The sequence below is a fragment of the Ambystoma mexicanum genome, chromosome 6q (assembly GCF_040938575.1).
Source record: "Ambystoma mexicanum isolate Mex_15411 chromosome 6q, UKY_AmexF1_1, whole genome shotgun sequence".
In the NCBI taxonomy this organism is placed as follows: domain Eukaryota; kingdom Metazoa; phylum Chordata; class Amphibia; order Caudata; family Ambystomatidae; genus Ambystoma; species Ambystoma mexicanum.
In genome coordinates, this window is record NC_090937.1 from 1,431,870,763 (window position 1) to 1,431,890,916 (window position 20,154).

The following is a 20,154-nucleotide window of genomic DNA, read 5'->3' on the forward strand; positions in this document are numbered from 1 at the left end:
GGACTCAGAGCTGGTTGTGTGACAACAGATGGCAGCCCGCACAGTACACCTCCATTGTTGGCTCCGTGATGAGGGTTGCCTCTGTCTTCATATGGCTACCGGTCTTGTGGTCATCCAATCTGTTCTTGACGATCTTCATCAGATGGTCTGCCACCCCATCCATGTTGATGACAGCCGTGATGTCATCCCAGATCTGCAAACGTGAGTCATGTCCCAGCTATATCGTAAGGTTAAAGAGGTCATCATAGGCACCCAGGACCCGATCCACTAGGATGCCAACTTTGATGGTGGTGAAGGTCGAGGCCCTCTGTCTTGTTGATGTGAGAGTGCCACTCTCTCCTGAAGAGGTAGATGGTCCTGACATGACAAACCCCAAGGCAGGTATGGTTTTGCCGGGCCCTGGATAGGTGCTGTGGAGCTGTGGTGGTTTTGGTAGGGAAAGGTGGAAGCCCCAAAGTACAGATGAGGTGGTCACAGGCCCAACACAGGAGTACAGGCAAATGCAGGACAGCTGGCACCAAAAGAGAATGCTGACAAAAAGCAGGCACTCGCATTCAATCAGGTGCCAGCAGATATGGAGTGTGTGAGGCAATGCAAGGCCGGAGGAGGCACAGGCAATGGCTTGCAGGCAGGAGGAACGCATCTCTCATCCGAGGAAGCTGAAAACAGAGTAACGGCCCTCAGCATGTACATTCCGTTATATGTGCTGCACGCCTGCGCATTGTGTCTATGCGGCTCGCATGAATAACGGTGCTATTTAAGGTATGCACTGGTCATCACTGGTTGTGCACACAAAGGCTGTTTCCTTCAGGTAATGCGTACATCATTTTTCTTTTTGGGGGTTGCCTCTGTGCAAACGCACATGTATTTTTGTCAATTTTGAGGCCTACGGTGTATCGTGCATGCATTTCTTGTTTTTGAGATGCCTCTGCGTATCGCGTACTGCTATTGTCACCTTTTGCAAGCTTTCCGGGTATCGTGTACGCATTTTGGGGTTTTGGGGTGCCTCTGTGTATGGCGTACCACTCTTTTCACCTTTCTCAAGCTTTCTGGCTATGGCGTAGGTTTTTTGTTTTTGGGGTGCCTCTTCACATCATGTACTACTTTTTTCACCTTTTGGAAGCTTTCCGGGTATCGGTATGCAATGTATGTTTTTGGGGTGCCTCTGCGTGTCGTGTATAGCATATTTTTGCTTTTGGGTTACATTGGGGCCTAGCTGGACCACACATCTATGTAGTGCATCACTTAGACTGTTCCCTCCCTCATATACCCAAGAACAATATATTGGTGTGCATTCCATTCATCTCTTACATCTGCAACATGAGTAGAAAGGCCCCAAAAGATAAAGGGAAAGGGAGTAGATGGGGACGTGGTGAGGACACATCTGCCCCAGCCCCAGGAGTATGGGTGACCCAGCACCAGGACAGGGATGTGGTTGGAGGCAGACAGGTGAAGCAGCACAACCTAGGGCCACTAGGTCCAAAAAGGCATGCCCTACAGAGCAGAAAGTGCCTCCACCCCAAGACACAGCACAGGAGGCACAGCAGAAAGGTCTCCATAAGAAGAGGAGCATCACTGAGGAGGAACTCTAGATCCTCGTTGACTATGTAACCAATCGCCATATGCGGGGAGCACCTATACACCCGCACAACGAATGATGCATGCCACAGACCTCGTCAACACCTTAGGTGTGGAGATGCGCACTGCTGAACAGGTGCAGAAGCGGCTGAATGTTCTCACGTGGATGACAAAGCATAAGCTCAGTGTCAACCTGGCCTCTGCACTGGCCACTGGAGGGGGGCCATCAGAGTGTGCTCTGGTACCCTGAAGCATCTCTTGTGCTAGATGGGATTACCAATAAAGATCTTAGACCAAATAACCGGACAGACTCAAAGAATATGGCAAAGAACTACTTTATTCTCAATTTCATAAAGCAGGGTCAACTGCCAGACATTGGACTGATGCTTGCACACTCACACATAAACTTGATTACACAGAGGTCTTATACCCCAATATGCGTCCTCTAACACATCATCCTTCATGGCAAACTGTAAAACCTATTGACGGGTGGGATTGGTTAGGGGAACATATCTATTTATAGAATGCATATGGGTTAGTACCCCATTGGCTGTCTCTTATCTGTAAAAAAACGCCTCAAACTGCCTCTAAATACATATCATACTGATTATAGCAGCCAGAATGGCAGGGGATTGGTCTATGCAACATTGTATAGCAGGTTACCCCATAGACCCACTGATTGGTTGGCATCCCCATCCAATCTTGGCTTTTTGGTTCGGCTAGCAGCACGCAAGCGAAACTAAACCCAGGTGCTTGAGTCACATCAGATTACTCCCCACTTTCCCTATTAGTTCATCATCTCTCATCAGTCCGGCCATGTTGCAAAGCTTCCCATCTGTAGTTGACCTTGTAGCCTGCTCTCTGTTCTGGGACATTCAAGGGAGTGCAAGGGCATCACTATCTTCATCCAAAGCTTAATGAACAGCCCTTGTTTTTGCCTTCTGGATTACGTGTGAAGAGAGCACATATTTCTCCATTTCTCCCTCTTCTTTACTGTTATTTAATTCAATTTAGCTGGGTGTCATTGCTCGTCTTGGCCTCTAGAGGCTTGCTCACTCCATCTTGTACAGACTTTATACACTTTTAATTGTCCAATACTTGGCACTTCTGAATGTTTTCTTCATCTTTAATCTAAGAGTAATATGTCTCACGTCCATAATTTATCAATCTGCTTCCCTTTGTGCTTTGCTTCTATTCCTTAAAAATAGCATCCTCGAGCCCAGACCAACACAGATTCCTCATTGTTTTGCACACAAAGTAGTTTTCCAGTATCTCCTGACTCTGCACCCCTGGTCTGTCTATGAGGTAGCTGAATTGAATCTTTACACAAGACGACATCCATTTGCCTATCAAGGCCATCCTTGCCACTTTATATTTTGCTCCATAGCAAGCTTCTATATGTCTCATCTACCTTGCGTTGCTGTGTATTTACATTTATTGATAAACAAGTTACTTTGTCTTCTTTGTATATGTTCACTTTATCAGTTCTCAAGTCAACTCAGTTACATCATCATACAAAATTATTTTCATATCGTTTCAATAGGTCCTTGTTCATTTTCTTCATAACATCATTCTGCCCTCGTCAGATTTCACTCAGCGCTCCATGATGTCCCATGGTGCGTGCTTACATCCTTCCACACAATAACCTTCCACTCAGTGCGTGGATACATTCGATACGGTTGTCTGAGTGCATATTATATCTTGTGTACTCTATTTCCCATACTTCCCATACTTTTCTGCTACTGCTCCAGAATGATGGCAGTGAGGTGGCTGGGAATTAGAGAAAGTGCCTCCACCTGCTCGTCTACAAGAGGAGGTGCAGCTGACTCCAATTGAAAAGGTCACAAGTCAACTCATCATCATTAAGCCGGTGGAAGACGTGGGAGGCGTGGAGACCTATGAGGACACATCTGGTTAGTGACATTTGTGCGCATCATATGTGTGGACAATCATGGTTCATCTACCCATATATGTGTAATAGTACAGCTGGCTGCAGTTGTCAGCCATCCTTGGGCAATGCATGTTTGCTACCGTGTAGACTTCTGTCACATGGCCTGCATTCCGGGAATTCCCTGTGTGGTTGGCATGCATGCAGGGTGTCAATTTCCGAAATATGTGTAAATTGCAAGACCCCATGACATGCACCCCTGAGAGGCACATATCACCCACGGGCACACCTCTGTGTCATGCCAAAAAATACCACATCCACATGTATCATTCATTGCCATATTCTTGGGGCCTATCTCTTTGCATTGTACATCAAGTACATATGATATATGTCGACCACAGACATCACTTGCTGCTGAGTTGCACGTTTGTATTGTCACCTGCTCTTACAGAATGCCTTGTCAGAATGCATATCCAAGCTGCCTGCCATGACACGCTGTGGTGTGCCCTGTGTAGAAGGCATTCTCTAGATGCAACTTAACTTGTATATTGTGTTAATGGCTTCAATTCAACACTACAGCTAAGTCCATGCCTAGTCTGGGATGCTGATGGAAACCCTTATTTATATATTTTTATGACAAGTTATAATCTGGATGATGAACCCTTGTATAACGCCCCTCTCTTAGAATCCCCCTGACCCCACTGAGCAAAGAAGTAGGTTTGTTTTGCAAAGAAAAAAGGTTTATTTGAAAAATTAAACAATAGATATATATCACACTTTGATAATAAATTAATATTTGATATCACACTTATGAGTATAATGTCGATCAACAATGGATAATGTTATACTAGCACACTTGTTTTATTACTTAGGAGTTGGTACGGAAAGAACAAGGTAGCTGGGAATGCTTTATGGTTTCAAGGAAATGTAAGGTGGAAAAGAAGCAACACAGGAATAAACTTGATATGATTTCAGCAAAAGATAATATAATCACTTTTCCCCTTTTGGCAATTCACCGCCCCCGTTATGCAATATAAAAAGATGGAAAGGAGAGCACACAGTTTCAGGAATACAATCAAATGTAGTTCAGTTCCCCCCTAGCAAGCTTAGATCACAGCGATGATTTTAAAACACAGGCAAAATACTTTAAATGTGGTTTGCAAAGAAGGGAAAATATGCTAAAAATGATTTTAATTCCCTATAAGAGATTCAGGGTGGGTGATAGCTACTTTAAATTATTCCAGGATCACTTTAGCAATGCTCTACGAATGAGTGTCAGGTTGCAAACGAATTTCAGCAAAGGAAAGCAAAAAGCTGCTATTTTGACAAGTGAAGAAATTTGAGCCAAATCGTAAATCGTGGCACTTTTTCCGAATCGTAGCTTCCAAATGAAAGTTAAATCTCGTTCCTAGCACAAACGGTTCAAGAGATATGGACGATTTTATGAAGGTAGTTTTTCAGAAATGAAATAATGATTCAAAATGGCAATTGACACTTTTACAGGTTTAAAATCGAAGAAGGAACACACGATTCCTATGATGCAGTTCTGGAGACAGGTTCAAATGTTTTGAATCAGATTATTTTAAGCTAAGAGATGGGTTCTGTACAGTTCTAGCTGGGTACTCACACTATAAATTTGAAAGGAATGGCCTCCTCACGGATCTGGTCAACAAGTTTAGCTGCGGTTCTCTCTGCTCGGTGGGTCAATCAGGCACCGGTTCTGTTCACAGCGGTCTGGTCTGGGTCTCTGGTTCTGTTCTGGATACACAGGATTCTTAGCAAGCAGCAAACCGCACAGCCCGGCGGTTGAATAGTTTGCAAAAGATTTTGAGGCCTGCTGGAGAGTTCAGCTCTTTGGAGTTTTTGTTCTGGAGTTAGTCTGGATCTCTGGAGTTCTGGATTCTGGAGTTCTCCATCAGCCTGCTGCGCAGGAATTCAGTAGAAGGTTGGAAAATGAATGTCCCTGTCTGGCTTCCAGTGGCTCTTTTTATGATGTCTTTTGAAAATGGGTGTGGATGCTAACTTTCTTTGCCCAACCCACTCACGATTTGATAGGTCAAGGATTTCTCTTTGACCTGATTTGAGAAGGGAGCAGTGAGTCAGAGTTAGTCAGAGTCTTACAGTCTATTGAAGAAACGCCCCTTTGCTTTTACTTAATTTAAAAAAAAAATGTTTCATAACTAACAGGTTTCCCAGATACACACGTCGTTGACATTACATGTACATATCATATATCACAGAAGGTAGTCTCTGTTCCAACTCTGATGTTTCTAAGAGCTTGGATTAAGAAATGACAACATTTTGCACTTTTTGGTTGGTTTACCAATATTGGATTTTTACAAAAAATGACACAGATGTACACCGCCTTTCTACACATATTCCAGTAAATTTTCATTTTTCTAGCGTGAACCCTGTGTGTGCAATCTCCATAATTCATGGGGTTTTGCCTCAGAACATGGTACAGAGTTCTAACACCTCTAAAAATGTGCACAGGAAAATCACAAGAATAATGATATTAATTATATAATTTTGACAAGTCCGTACTATGAATTATCCATCTTTTTAAAATTATTCTCTGGCCCAGCGGGGTGTGGTTTCCCAAAGCACATGGTGGAATTTTGGTTTGTCCACTTCCTCCAGCTCAGTTTGCTCACAAAGGCGCTGCTCCCCCCAGTTTCTCTCAAGAGGAAGCCATTTACGACCCCCCCTAATTTAACATTTGCCTGAGCCAAGGAAGGCTCATTGTTCAGTTTCCTGCAGTCCCCAGCTGCTCCTCCCCTAATCCAATCAGAGAGGTGTCATCTCCCTTTGGTGAGGGCAGGAGAATGCAGGCCAGGCCTAGGAAGAGTGGCTGAGCAAGTTTCAACTCCTGTCGGGGGTAGTTGCCAGGCAGAATTCAATCTCTTTAAGCCAGGCTTCAGCTAAATGTCACTCTTGTTCCCAGATTTTCTTCATCCAAATCAAACTACAATTTTTACACATGCAGCTAGAATGCTGATTCTAAGTTCAAAACTATGACATTTAACAGTTGCAAACTATGTGACACTCAACAGTAGGTCACTCATTTGTTTCAAACATTTAGATTTTAGTGCCTTTAAGTCCAATATCACTTCAGCTGCTGACATCCACAGCTCAGCCAGTTTCATTATGAACATTTTCTTAGGCTCTTTCTCTTTCCAGATTTTGTATGCACACATACAAAATCTAGCTTACCCTGTCAGAAACAAGGAGTTCTTCCTGGAGACAGGGTTCTCTAATACGTGCTTGACAGCAGTATTATACCAAAAGCATGACAAGGTCAATAAAGTAATCTCCTATGCAAGCAAAACTTTATCCTCACCAACGTCTGCAATATCTCGAAAGTTACAGAATCCGGGCCGGAAATGTGAGTAATTCCCGAATTACTTCCTGGATTCTGTCAATGCAAGGCTTTCCTGTGGAGGTCAGATATGGCCAAAACAAGAAGAGTCCCCTCGCGCATGGTCTGGCTGACTTGCATGATTGTGCCAAAGAAAACTGTCTCGAGGACGAAAGTCTAAAAATCAAGGACAACATGGAGGCATACCTTAATTCCCCACACAAAGTCTTTGAAAAAGACAAGTGTGAGGGATGCCCACTGTCTATGTGGATGGATGCTCTAACCACGTTGAAGACAAAGGGGAAAAAGAACTGGTGGCTGGTGTAGGGAATGAATGGGTGAAGGAGTTTTCAGAACCCTCCGCTGGGTACAAAATTGGTCCCCGAAGTAGTCAGGTGGCAGAGTTGATGGCTGTGCATCAGGCCATCCTCACTGCTGTCCAACATCAACTCCACAAACTGGTCATAATCACAGATTCGGATTATGTACGGAACGGGTTCGTGGAGCACCTGGTTAATTGGAAAACCAGAGGCATGTTATGTGCTAATAACAAACCCTTGAAACATGGGAAGTTAATCCAAAATATTGATGATCTGGTCACCTTGAATGGGATGACCATCTACTGGAAGAAGATCAAGGGTCATTCCAAAGTAGAGAGACCAGACAAAACTGGAAATGACTTAGCTGATCAGCTGGCCAAAACCGGGGCCATCCAAGGAGATCTAATAGAAATAGAGCCCCTGTTGGGGGAAATCCAGGTCACTGCTATCACTAGGTCCCAGACAAATGCTCACAATGATCTTTCAACTGCACAATGGAGTAAGGAGACCCCTGATGCTGATTTAATTACGGCTCAAAAGGGGGATCCAATAATTTGTACGTTTTACCAACACATTGAGGACCCTGAGAACTTTCCCCTGACGGATACCGATTACATTGGGAAAGAGGACCTTAGAGTGTTGATGAAATGTCCAAAGATGTTCCAAATCCAAGACGGTTTGTTGGTAAGTAATCCCAAGCTGGCCATGATCAGTGGGTGGTTCCTACCTCATTCCGAAGCCTGATGTTAAGTCACGCCCATGATGCGGCCACCGCCGGTCATAGGGGGTTTCATACAACACTTGAGATCTTAAGAGAGGTTGCATACTGGCCACAAATGGGGAAGGAGCTTGACCAATACTTGAAGGGGTGTCTTGTGTGTGCACAATTTCAGCCAACATCCCTCACACACCGGGCGCCTCTCCAAAAGAGGGGGATGACATTGCCATGGTCAGATTTACAAATCGACTTCATAGGCCCCGTGATTCGCTCGTCTAGGGGAAACAAGTACATGTTGACGGTCACATGCTTGTTTACCAAGTGGGTGGAATGTCTCCCGGCCCCAAACTGCAAGGCAGAAACAGCAGCTGGCCTGATGATTAACCGCATCTTTTCCCGTTTTGGTCTACCTCAAAGGGTTGAGTCAGACAGAGGTAGCCATTTTACCAGCGAAGTAATGACAAAGATGTGGGAGATACTGGGGGTCAAAAGGAAGCTACTTATTGCTTACCGGCCAGCCTCTTCTGGTGCAGTGGAGAGATACAACCGGACCATTGTGAGCATATTAAAAAAGTTTGTGGCAGAGTCTGGGCCAAGTTGGGATATCCGATTACCTCTGGTCCTAATGGCCATCAGATCTACCCCTTCATCTGCAACCAAAATGTCACCATTTGAGTTGATGACTGGACGCAAGATGGTGCTTCCCCAGCATTTGCTCTACAGGACCCAAGAGCAGACATTGATAAATGCCTCCACAACTCATGAGTATGTGGAGAATTTAAGGAAACACCTTCAGCATGCTTTTGCCTATGCTCAGCGGAATCTAGAAAGATCAGCTGATAGCATGAAAACCCATTACGACCTGAAGACCACCAGGAAGGAATATAATGTGGGAGACCGGGTCTATCTATACAATTTCCAAAGGAACCAGGCCAAACAGCGAACATTTTTGCCTACATGGAAGGGACCGTTTGAAATTATAGACAAGATCTCCCCAGTTGCATAAAAGATCTGCATCCCCAAAGGTAGTTTGGCGGAAGGGGAAGACAAGTGGGTCCATATAAATTAGTTAAAGTGTTGCCATCCCAGGCACACCCTGCAGCAACTGTGGGAGTCCTCTACAATACCAGAGGGGGCCACTCCAGAGTAAGTCAGTTCCAACTCTAAAATATCCCACATATCAAAAAGATAGTAACGTAATGCAATGTTCCCTGTTATATCTTGTTTTTATATAAGACTGCAAAATGTATCCTGATGTATAAAATGTATATGTTCGCCACACCATTAATAGTGGTGAAAAAATGTCTAGGAATGTGTATTGCCGCTTTGCTTTGTCATCCTAGGAGAAAGAAAACCCGGAGACTGACCACGGAAGACGACCTGGAGACCGGGAGCAAAGATCCGAGGGGCCCGGGGTACCGCCCAATACTCCCTTCAGGACCGGCAAGGAGAACCGATCGATCCATCCTGATGGAGGAAAAGATGCTGAACTGTGCCATCTACGGAATTGGAAGAAGATGATTCGGACATACCAGCGCGTGGATCAAAACATCCTTTGCACCCGACTCCCCCTCGACTCGAAATCAAAGCGCAGTCGGGCGGGGGGGCTTGTCAGGGATTTTGACCCATGTTCGAGTTATTATGCTGCAACATTTGTTGCTGTGGGCTTAGGAAATCCAAGATGGCAGAAACGCCCACATTTGCGCCAGGATCCAGGAAAACCGCACAGTTTTTGCACACACCAAAATGGTCGCCTGACCTACCACCCACCAGTGCGAGTGTGATGGGCCAGGACTGCCATGAGTGGAATGCCTGCCAAAGGAAAAACAGCAGTGCCTGTTAGCTCAAAAAGCACTTTGAAATCACCTTTGTTTCTCTGAAATGCAAGCTAAAAATGCCTATTTTAAACATCGCAACATATTCAAAAATCTCAATGAACACCAGCAGACATTTGGCAGAAGTACACATACACATGCAAGAGATGAATCAGGGGTCTGGTGATCTCTGCGTAGCCCTCAATGAACTTTCTGCTGTAATTAGTCAGTCCAAGGAGGCTCCTTAGTTCCCGCAGAGTTGTGGGGTCTTTCAGTTTCTGAAGTGCTTCCACTTTCTTTTCCTGGGGACAGAGACCCTGAGAAGTAATCTCATGCCCCAAGAAATTAACACGAGTTCCACACCACTGTGCTTTCTGAAAGGAAAGTTTGGCTCCGGCGGCCCTCAATTGTGTCAGAACATAACGGATCTCTGCTATATGTTCCTCCACAGATGAACATTTGATGAGGACATCATCTACATAAGCCAGGTTACCCCTTGCACCCAGGTCGGGCATGGCCTTGTGTAGGAAAATGTTGAAGAGTTGAGGTATCTGAAGGGAGTCTGGGTCCAAGTGTACTGCTGGCCCCCAAAGGTAAAAGCCAGTTTGTATTGGTCCTCCCTACTGACAGGCACGGTCCAGGATCCATTGGTCAGGTCTATTGCACTGAATACCTGTGACCCCTGAATCTGGGCCAGCCCTTGGTCAATGTAGGGCAGAGGCCATCGGGAAGTATGGACCCGTTTGTTGAGCTCCCTAAGGTCAGCACAGAGTCTCCACTGGCCGTTTGGCTTCAATATTCCCAGCACCGGATTATTGAAGGTGCTGTGTACTGGACGGATTATTCCCCGGGACTCAATGTTCTTAATTATTTCAGTAAGGGACTCCATGGATGCGAGAGGCAAGCAATATTGCTTCACAAACACTGGAGTCATGCCAGGGTCCGTGGGAATTGTTGTTGTGTGGATGTCAGTGCAACCACAGTCATATGAGTCTACCGCAAAGTGATCTTGGAAATCCAAGAAAACTTGTTTCAACTTTTGCTTCTGTTCCAGAGTCACGCAGGCATCAGCTAGGTTGACTTTCTCTTCCACCATCTGCCTGAAGCCTGGAAAGACTTCTGGTTTTGCTATCTCAGCGGCCTCCTCCAGCTGGGTGGAGAAGTCCCTGGTCAGAGTGCTGATTTGGACTGGAGGCTTCAGGTGGGAAAGGCAGCCCTCATGGACCTGGAAAATCACATCATCCCTTCTGAGGTCACAAGTCACATCTGCCTTACTATAAGGGCAGGAAGTGTACACCAGGAAGTTCCCCCCATGCCGGGTAAAGATCTTGTCTGGTGTTTTATTGTCATCACTGTCACTGTCAAAACAGTCCTTGGGGATTGGTCCTAACAGTTAATTTCCTAAATCAATGGAGAAATGTCGGTCATCAACCGCCATTCCAATAATGGTGCCCGCGGCTAGAGTAATACTCTTTAAGTCGCTGTTATCCACCTCTATTGGAATGGTGTCATGTGTTCTATGTTGACTAATGGTGTTGGGTTTACCCCTAACCCTTGCTGTTGGAGAGAAGCATTTAGATGAATATAAGCATCAGGGTTTTTCAATTTTTGTCCTCTTTTAACTTTCACTTCCAGGGAGAATTGTCGGGTCCTTTCTGGGATGGTGACTTCCTCTTTAACCTGAATTTTAACTGTATAAGGTAGCAATTGAGCTGACCAAAATGCTTTTTCTGGATCATCAAAGCCCATGGGATTATCCGCTAATCGGGACCAAGCTTTGAAGTTTATTAGGTCCAAACTAATGGCAAAGCGATTGAGAATGTCACTGCCTAAGTAAAAGGCGGCAGTGACGTCTCGCACGACCCAACAATTATGGACTATGCTCTTGGTGCCAATGGAGATTTTGAGCATACACCTGCTTGGCAGGAGATGTTTCGAATTGGGTGTTTCCATATCCATTTCCCATTTGTCTATCAGTTTGAATGTGGGAATGGCTGGATCTTTTGGGAGTTGGCGAGACATGGCTTTGCTGATGAAGCTCTTACCATTGTTCTCGCACACTCGGGCGAGAACAGAGTCCTTCCCATCATTTAACTGAACAGGGATGAACAACTGCCAGGCTCTGAGCTGATTTCACATCTTTCTGGACTCTCGGAGTGGGAATGTCTGATTGTGGATTAGTAAAGAATTTCAGAGTGTTTCCTTCCAGTGTGGAATACCACCTTAAACTGGAGGGAAGGTTTATTTTCAGAAATAGAGAGGACCCCCCCATCACCATTCTGTTGTCCTACTGCTATTACTGTCACATCTGGAATTTGGTTGTTCTGGAAGTGAAATTCTACTTGGGCAGATTTTTGTTCAACCATGTGGCACGTGCCCTTTAAACTAACATGGTTGACACTCTGCTTTAATTTTATTGGTCGGCTAGTCTGGGTCCAGAGGACCTTGTTTACACAATCTATTAAGGGTGACAACCTTCTCAGGAGGTCATTCCCTAGTAAACAAGGCATGCCCTCTGGAGTCACTACTATGACCAGGTGTTTCACCTTTTGTCGCCCAATTTTAATGTCCAAATCTGCAGTCCCCTCAACGGGAATTTCCTTCCCGTCAAAGTTCTGGAGTTGTCCCGGAAGAGAGGTGAGAGGAATACGGTAATTCTCTCCCCTTCCTGCATTTAGTTCATCAAAGGCCCTTTTGGACAGAAGGGTAGCTTGGGATCCAGTGTCCACCAGTGCCAAAATGGTACCCTGCCCCTGTACCTGTACCGGGGCATAGTATCTTCCCTCCTTCTCCTCAAGGCGGCACAGATAATGCACATTTTTGGACAACTGGTGGGCTAATTTTCTGGTTTTGGACATTGGGAGCGAAGAGATTTGGGCAGAATTCTGTGGAGAGTCATGGGAATCTGCAAGAAAAAGTTGGCAACTTGAAAGAGGATATTCGAGTTCCCCTGGTTCCGGTCCTGGCCGCCCCCCCCTTTTTGGAGGCAGTCACCAGAATGGGTTTGAACCCGGGGATTTTGATGCTGTTGGTTCTGGGATAGGATGATGGGCGGCGACAGCTCAATCCCCACATCTACCCAGTCTATTGATTCGGTTTAAGGTTCCCCTGGTTCCGGTCCTGGGCCGCCCCCCCTTTTTGGAGGCAGTCACCAGAATGGGTTTGAACCCGGGGATTTTGATGCTGTTGGTTCTGGGATAGGATGATGGGCGGCAACAGCTCAATCCCCACATCTACCCAGTCTATTGATTCGGTTTAAGGTTCCCCTGGTTCCGGTTCTGGGCCGCGCCCCCCCCCCTTTTTGGAGGCAGTCACCAGGATGGGTTTGAACCAGAGGTTTTCGGTCTTGTTGGTTCTGGGATAGAATGATGGGCGGCGACAGCTCAATCCCCACATCTACCCAGTCTGGGTTGGAATCCCTTGGGACCCATTTTTCCTTGGGAGGAGTTCCCCCATCTCTGAAGGAGAAGATCCTTTTCCCAGGATCCTCTGAGGATCCCTCTCCCTCAAATTGGAAGACCTGTACCTCCTCCACAAAATGGGTCTGTTTGGGTCCTTTGTTTCTCCTACCTCCTCTTTACTCATTGGGTGGCAGACTTTCAGGGGTAGGAGATTTTGTTTCCGGTTCCTGGGTTTCCAGGGGCTGTTTACAAGGGGGAAGGAAGCTCCCTCCAAGGCTTGACACCCCCCTTCCTCTTCTGCCTCCTCCCTGGGAACCGGTGGGTTATCAGGGTGCTGCCCCCGTCATTGTTCTGGAGCACCAGGTCCAGAGTTTGGGGCATTCTGCGCTGGCATGACCATCTGAGGGTTCTGTTGAGCACTCAGTATGTGACCCAGATCCCGGGACATATTTTGGACCTGGCGCTCAAGTTGGGAAACCCGCTCAGGCTGATACAGGGTTCTGTTTTCTCCCCTGGGCTGATCCCGGGAAGGGTAGCTATCCCTTCTCTGGTAATACCCTGGGTTGGGAAGATTTGGGTACCCCTCCACACTTGGCCTCCCCTCTCCTGGATTCAGTGGTCTGGGCTCAGGGAATTGGGAAAAGAAGGATGGATGATTTTGGGGCTGGAATTGGGTGGATGCCTGGGGAACAAGTTCTGCCCAGGATTTGGTGAATTTCTGCCCTCCTGGGGGAAGTGCGGAGGAAGTTCCCTGGGTTGGGCGCTTGGTTGGACCCCCCCCTTGGGCCGGAGGAGTCCACACATAACCCAGGATTTGACTGTTTCCCTTATAGCGGGGACTTACATAGTCAGGGGAGCGAGGGACCCCATTTGTGGGACTAACTCCTCGACTCGCTGTATGTGACTGGCCCGAGGGCCTTCTGGGCTTAGAATTATTTGCTGCCGGCAGGTTTTTAGGTCCCCCCATCTCCAAATCTAAAATGAGGGCAACCTTTACCTCTGCCACCTTGGCAGCAGCAGGAGTGCTGTTGGTTTTGGGGTTTTTGGGCTGATTCTTATATTCCACCGGTTTCTGCACCTCATAGATGAGGGTGGCTTGCTCAATGACCCAGTCTAAAGATATTTTCTCGTGAAAATCTCTCACGAGCTGGGTCATTATGTATTTGGGTAAGGCATGGAAAAACGTATTAACAAATTCCTTCCTGTCGGTGCGCAAGCTTTTGGTAGTCTGCGCAAAAGCACGCTTTAACTCCTGCACACATTCTTGTGGGGCCTGATCCTCCCCACATTGCAAATTGTAGGCTGCCTTGCGAGCCTCTTGAGGATTTCTATGAACACAAAAATGTTTCAAGATGGCCGCCCTATAGGTTGAACATCTTGAATGATTTTGGTCCTCCAGCCCCGCAAAGAAACTGGAGTATTCTGGGGAGAATGTCCAATTGACGTACTGGATGCAGCTACTGCTGTCCTTCAAATGGAAAGTCTCCATCATTTGCTCATAAAGCTCCAAGTGTTGCCAAACCGAATACTTGACGTTTTTGTGATAAGGGGTGATGACACTCCTTATTGCCTTGATCTGCTTTAAGGGGACCTTAAACAATGCCCTTTTTGCCTTATTGGCCTTTTTGGTTCGGCTAACCCTGGTCCACTCATCCTCTGTCTCAGAGGCACTGCTCCCAGAGGTTCCCGTCTGATCTTCCAGGTTTTCCCGGATTCTGCGAGCCTGGGAATGGCTGGCAGAATGTGGGGACCTGGTCTCCTGTGTCGTGGGCTGCTCAGAGGAGTCTTCAGATCCCTCCTTGCTGCCAGGATTTGATGGGTACCCCCCCCACTGACCTAACAGGACAGAGGTTTTTAGGATGCCCTTAGTGGGCCTACTCTCCTGGGGTTCCCCACTAAGCTGCACTCTACTTGGGTGCCCATACCCGGATGCCCGCCCATCCATTCCTGGCTGGTACTGGCCTATGAGCCCCATACCTTTGGCTGGATAGTAATCTGCCATCCCTGTGGCCCTGTGCTCATGTGCGCCAGGGGACATGCGGGTGGCAGAGTCCAGGGACTGGGATAGATGAAGGCCTCTGGTACTAGGGCTCCTGAGGTTATGCTCAGGGGTTTCCCTTTCCCAGCAAACTTCACCTCTATCAGCCCCTGCTCCCTGTTGCAATGCAAGAGCCTGGGCTTTCAGTTCCTCAATCAAGGCCTTACTAGACTCTATCAGTCTCTCCTGCATGGCTACCTGTTGCTGGAGCCTATCATTGTGCTGGCAGAGAGCCTCATTTTCTCTCTGTGCCTCCTGGTTGGTCATGGAGTACTGGGCCAGTCTTCACTGCAGGAGGGTTACCTCCTGAGTCCCATCCCTACTGGCCTGCTCCTTTGTTGCCAGAGCCTCCTCCATCCTCCTGGTGTGCTCTAACAAGTTCTGATGTTCTTTTTGGAGGTCACCCAGTCCCTGGAGGGCCAAGTGATTTTCTTCAATTCTTTCTTTTAAGTGACAGACTTCCTGGCCTAAGGTGTCCCTTTCCTGACTAAGAGCCTGCATCTGTGCCGCCAGGTCGTCCCTCTGCCTTTGAAAGGCACCAGCTTTCTGGCGTTCTTGTACAAACTCTGCCTGGGTATCCAGGACTTTCAAAATCAGTTTATTGCTCTCTGTCTTCTCCCTATCTAGGTGGCTTTGCAGGGTGACTACCTGCTCTGCGCATGCCCTATTGAAGTCCAGTTGTTGCTCCAGCTTTTTCTGGCTCTGCAGTAGGGCGTCCAAACATTCTTGGTACTCCTTCTGCAAGGCCAGAAATCTGTCATCCTGGTCAGACTTTTCCTGTTGCAGGATATCCATATCCTCCTTTATTTTAATAATATACTGCCTACTATCATTTTCTGACTCCTGGCTCCTCTGCACCCTCTGCTCCGAAGAGACCAGGTCAGATTGGGCCTTCTCTAATGCCATCAGTTGCCTATTTGCCAGATATTGGCCTTCAGCACATTTGTCCTGTATGGCTCCCATATGTAAATATAAATATGCCGCTACCCTGGGAATCTTGTGCTCATCCTTGGCGTTAGGAGCCATATATAGTTCACTCAGGGCCACATGTAAGGGACCCTGATCTCTCCATATATCTGACCCTGTTTCAGTGATCTGGGGTGCGATTGCCTGCAACCAGACTGCCTGGTCCTGATGAGCCCACTCACCTCTCACAAATAGCTTATGTAAGAGGTGTTCTCTGGCTATTTTGATATCTACGAAGGTCGTCATTCTGTAACTTGATTTCCTTCCTGACTTACAGAAGTTTGTATTTTATTTTGCAAAACAGACCGTTTCCTTAGAGCGTTCCTTTGAGGGGTGTTTTTACAGTGTAACACGGCGTAGTGATCCAACAGAATTTATATATCCTGTCAGTTAGCACACCGTATTAATCTGCACAAATGATAGCTCTAATCCAGAATCCCGGACGAGCACCCATTCTGTTAACGGCTTTAATTCAACACTACAGCTAAGTCCATGCCTAGTCTGGGATGTTGATGGAAACGGTTATTTATATATTTTATGACAAGTTATAATCTGGATGATGAACCCTTGCATAATGCCCCTCTCTTAGAATCCCCCTTACCCCACTGAGCCAAGAAGTAGGTTTGTTTTGCAAATTAAAAAGGTTTATTTGAAAAATTAAAAAATAGATATATATCACACTTTGATAATAAATTAATATTTGATATCACACTTATGAGCATAATGTCGATCAACAATGGATAATGTTATACTAGCAAACTTGTTTTATTACTTAGGAGTTGGTACGGAAAGAACAAGGTAGCTGGGAATGCTTTATGGTTTCAAGGAAATGCCAGGTGGAAAAGAAGCAACACAGGAATAAACTTGATATGATTTCAGCAAAAGATAATATGATCACTTTTCCCCTTTTGGCAATTCAACCCCCCCCCCTTATTTAATATAAAAAGATGGAAAGAAGAGCACACAGTTTCAGGAATACAATCAAATGTAGTTCAGATCCCCCCTAGCAAGCTTAGATCACAGGGATGATTTTAAAACACAGGCAAAATACTTTAAATGTGGTTTGGAAAGAAGGGAAAATATGCTAAAAATGATTTTAATTCCCTATAAGAGATTCAGGGTGGGTGATAGCTACTTTAAATTAGTTCAGGGTCACTTTAGCAATGCTCTATGTGATTGTCAGGTTGCAAACGAATTTCAGCAAAGGAAAGCAAAAAGCTGCTATTTTGACAAGTGAAGAAATTTGAGCCAAATCGCAAACTACAGCACTTTTTCTGAGTGTGTCAAACGCGATTACGGAAAACTTATAATGAATAGTCGGTTTCGAGCTTGTTGGAAAGCTGGGAATCTTAGCTTCCAAGTGAAAGTTAAATCGCGTTCCTAGCACAAACGGTTCAAGAGATACTGACGATTCTATGAAGGTAGTTTTTCAGAAATGAAATAATGATTCAAAATGGCAAATTACACTTTTACAGGTTTAAAATCGGAGAAGGAACACATGATTCCTATGATGCAGTTCTGGAGACAGGTTCAAATGTTTTGAATCAGATTATTTTAAGCTAAGAGATGGGTTCTGCACAGTTCTAGCTGGGTACTCACACTATAAATTTGAAAGGAATGGCCTCGTCACAGATCTGGTCAACACGTTTAGCTGTGGTTCTCTCTGCTCGGTGGCTCAATCAGGTACCGGTTCTGTTCACAGCGGTCTGGTCTGGGTCTCTGGTTCTGTTCTGGATACACAGGATTCTTAGCAAGCAGCAAACCGCACAGCCTGGCGGTTGAATAGATTGCAAAAGATTTTGAGGCCTGCTGAAGAGTTAATCTCTTTGGAGTTTTTGTTCTGGAGTTAGTCTGGATCTCTGGAGTTCTGGATTCTGGAGTTCTCCGTCAGCGTGCTGCGCAGGAATTCAGTTGAAGGTTGGAAAATGAATGTCCATGTCTGGCTTCCAGTGGCACTTTTTATGTCTTTTGAAAATGGGTGTGGATTCTAACTTTCTTTGCCCAACCAACTCACGATTTGATAGGTCAAGGATTTCTCTTTAACCTGATTTGAGAAGGGAGCAGTGAGTCAGAGTGAGTCAGAGTCTTACAGTCTATTGAAGAAACGCCCCTTTGCTTTTACTTAGAAAATGAATTTTTCATAACTAACAGGTTTCCCAGATACACACGTCGTTGACATTACATGTACATATCATATATTACATAAGGTAGTCTCTGTCCCAACTCTGATGTTTCTAAGAGCTTGGATTAAGAAATGACAACATTTTGCGCTTTTTGGTTGGTTTACCAATATTAGATTTTTACCAAAAATGACACAGATGTACACCGCCTTTCTACACATATTCCAGTAAATTTTAATTTTTCTAGCATGAACCCCGTGTCTGCAATCTCCATAATTCATGGGGTTTTGCCTCAGAACATGGTACAGAGTTCTAACTCCTCTTAAAATGTGCACAGGAAAATCACAAGAATAATGATATTAATTATATAATTTTGACAAGTCCGTACTATGAATTATCCATCTTTTTAAAATCATGCTCTGGCCCAGAGGGGTGTGGTTTCCCAAAGCACATGGTGGAATTTCAGGTTTGACCACTTCCTCCAACTCAGGTTGCTCACAAAGGCACTGCTCCTCCCAGTTTCTCTCAAGAGGAAGCCATTTACGACCCCCCCCTAATTTAACATTTGCCTGAGCCAAGGAGGCTCATTGTTCAGTTTCCTGCAGTCCCCAGCTGCTCCTCCCCTAATCCAATCAGAGAGGTGTCATCTCCCTTTGGTGAGGGCAGGAGAATGCAGGGCAGGCCTGGGAAGAGTGGCTGAGCAAGTTTCAACTCCTGTCGGGGGTAGTTGCCAGGCAGAATTCAATCTCTTTAAGCCAGGCTTCAGCTAAATGTCACTTTTGTTCCCTGTTTTTCTTCATCCAAATCAAACTTACAATTTTTACACATGCAGCTAGAATGCTGATTCTAAGTTCAAAACTATGACATTTAACAGTTGTAAACTATGTGACACTCAACAGTAGGTCACTCATTTATTTTAAACATTTAGATTTTAGTGGCTTTAAGTCCAACTTCAATTCAGCTGCTGACATCCACAGCTCAGCCAGTTTCATTATGAACATTATTTTAGGCTCTTTCTTTTTCCAGATTTTGTATGCACACAAATCTACCTTCTGCCAAATGTCTGCTGGTGTTCATTGAGATTTTTGAATATCTTGCGATGTTTAAAATAGGCATTTTTAGCTTGCATTTCAGAGAAACAAAGGTGATTTCAAAGCGCTTTTTGAGCTAACAGGCACTGCTGTTTTTCTTTTGGCAGGCATTCCACGCATGGCACTCCTGGCCCATCACGCTCGCACTGGTGGGTGGTAGGTCAGGCAACCATTTTGGTGTGCACAAAAACTGCACGGTTTTCCTGGATCCTGGCGCAAATGTGGGCTTTTCCGCCATCTTGGATTTCCTAAGCCCACAGCACCAAATGTTGCAGCATAATAACTCGAACATGGGTCAAAACCCCTGACAATTGCAAGGGACAACACTAGAGGAAACATAGTTTAAAGCAAAGCAGGTGATGGTGGATCATTGTGACAAGATGGCCAGTTGGGTACTCTCCAATTGAATTGTCTGTAGACAGCCCATATGAAAGGATATAGGGTATGTATCATTCCAATGAGTGTACCTGTCTGCATTGCATTTAATGTATGTGCATGGTCAAATTTCAAATTTGAAAATCCAGTTCATATTAGAATCACCAATCCGACATGAAAGGCGTGTATGTGTTCACCAGTCGATGCATGACAGACACATGCCTTCTTCCACGCATCATTGTGGACGACACTCACACGAACATTGTCCTGTCTTTGTACTTGAGATGTGCATATTTATCCAGACATGTGTAATCTGTTTCAAATGTAATGACAGGGCATCTACATTGCCTACTCAAATATGGAATGAGAGCTCTACTGCTCCTTGTGTCATGGGATCTGTAGATGAGGAGGTGCTGGTTCTCAGTCCGAGCATGCCCGGTCAAGAATACTAACACATCATTGTACGATGATGTACATAGACAGGGAT